This window comes from Bison bison, unplaced genomic scaffold, assembly GCF_000754665.1.
Source record: "Bison bison bison isolate TAMUID 2011002044 unplaced genomic scaffold, Bison_UMD1.0 scf7180017852709, whole genome shotgun sequence".
Lineage (NCBI taxonomy): Eukaryota > Metazoa > Chordata > Mammalia > Artiodactyla > Bovidae > Bison > Bison bison.
Window position 1 is genome coordinate 4,848 of NW_011483282.1, and position 2,349 is coordinate 7,196.

General features: G+C 39.7%; 1 pseudogene; it reads right to left on the bottom strand.

Moving 5' to 3' along the window:
- Positions 1-241: 241 nt before the first annotated feature.
- The window catches only part of LOC104997975, a 3,253-nt pseudogene continuing 1,145 nt past the window's right edge, over positions 242-2,349 (bottom strand).

Sequence of the window (2,349 nt, forward strand, 5' to 3'; positions counted from 1 at the left end):
TCCTCTTACTTGAAAGAAACAAAGTTGGGAAACTGTCTCAAAAGCAATTTTTTTCATTCTTTCCTCCATAGTATAGTAAACCAATCCATTCACAAATGACTCTGCATCTGTTCTGGTGTCTTCTGCTACATCACTGCCACAGTCATGGCATGACTGAGAAGAGTTTCCTTAAAGTCATTAATTATTTGGATAACCTAAAGTTGCCCTGTTATCTCTGGGCTCTTATCCTCTCTTTATACAGTCAAGTCCATGTAAAACAGGAAGCTAAAGATCCTCTTGTCAATCCATATCCAAGTTGTCCACCACCATAAGCTCCTTTTCCTCCTTCATAACCAGGGCTAACTCCCAAATTGCCACTTCCTGGTCATTCTCCACACCTATTATAACCATGACCAAGTCCACTGACCGCTTCTCAATCCATCAGATCGTCCTCCAAAGCTACTTCCTCGTCTTGACCCTGGTCCAACATTTCCATCATCACCAGGAGAATCTCCAAAACCAGCGTTGTCTCCCCTTCTACTTCTAGAATGCTGGACTTGTTGCATTTTAGGTCGAGAAAAGGCCTTTCTTACTTCTGCCTGATGGCCATTGATGATATGGTTTTTCTGCAACACAATCTTATCCACGGGATCATGGTCATCAAAAGTCACGAATCCAAAGCCTCTTTTTCTTCCAGACTCTCTATCAGTAATTATCTCAATGGCATCGATTTTTCCATATTTCTCAAAGTAATCTCTAAGATGATGTTCCTCAGTATCTTCAATTCCACCAACAAACAGCTTCTTCACAGTTAGGAAAACCCCTCGCTGTCCAGATTCCTCTCTTGGGACAGCACGTTTGGGGGCAATTGTTTTCCCATCAATAGAGTGAGGTCTGGCAGCCATGGCAGCATCCACTTCAGCCATGGATGAAAAAGTGACAAAACCAAACCCTCTTGATCTTTTGCTTGCATGGTCCCTTATGATCTCACAGCTTATAAGCTTTCCCCACTGCTTGTAGTAGTTCCTCAGACTTTCTTCTGTGGTTTCAGAGCTCAGGCCACCAATAAAGAGTTTACGGAATTGTTCTTGTTCCTTCTTTTTCCTCCAAGATCTAACAGTTTGGAAACCTTGCTCAATCTCAGACTCCATCACTTCAGCCATTTTCCTGGTGAGGGAAGGTGAGGGAGATGAGGGAGATGAGGGAGATCTCTGGGAAAGCTCAGCAACCTGACTGTTCACAATGCTGAGGTAACAAGAAACTAGAACCTAACTCACCCCGGATCTGAGGGGGAGAACATCCACTGCTCCCGGAACAACACTCTAAGAACACCTTCTCAATGACCTGGTGCCACCCTTTGAAATTCTTGAGCACCTTTCAATTTTCCTGCAAAACCTCATTTACATGAGTGACTCTTCCTGATTCAGGAATCCAAATTAATATTACATTTTCTGTTATTTTTTCCTATTTTAGATTGTACATATATTAGTATCTTTTATTTCATAGTTTTTCTTACTAAATTGGATATCTAATGAAGACAATATTGATCTAGTCTTTAATGTTTAACACTGACATATAGCAACATAAATATGTTTAGTTCTTAGGAAATGCTCAGAATTTTGAGAGAAAACTATTCACACCAAAAAAGAAATTTTTTTCTACATTTTTCAAATAAAATCACCATAGATAAGCCCTGATAATCTCTTGTGGTGGACTGCAATCATTTCTTTTCAAATCATTTTTCTCTGTGTAATCCATTTTAAGACTCTAGCCACAATAACCCATTTAAGATGTAAAGTTAATCAGTGCACCCCTTTTTTTTTAAATTTCTGTCCACATTGGTATTTTTAAGGGGAGAAAAAAAATCAAATTCCATTCCTGCTATTCTGCCATAATTATTAACAGTACTTCTTAAAGATGTTTGAGTCTGGAGGGAAAGTTACTTGACCCTCTCATTTACAGAGCACCTAATATATGCCAAGGTGTGGACTAAAACCCAGGATTCATAATTCTACTTAACAAAGTTACTGCCCTAATTTATCTTAATCCTGATGAGATAAAACTGTTAATAGACTTAAGAATGCCTACTCTAGTGTTAGGTATGAATGAGGATTCTGACAAACAGTAAGGCCAATGCAGAGATAGGAGAAAGAGCAAGAGCAGTAAGAAAGGCAAAAGGGAGGGAGAATTAACTACAATTTCAGATGATGAGATTATGGGAAGTCTGACTCCTGAGAGCTGAGCAAAGAAAGAAAAGGATGGGGGTAGAGTTCCCTGGGGGTCCAGTGTTTAGGACTCATCACTTTTACTGCTGTGGCCTGGATTCAATCCCTGGTTGGGGAACTAAGATACCAAAAAATAAAGGGAAGA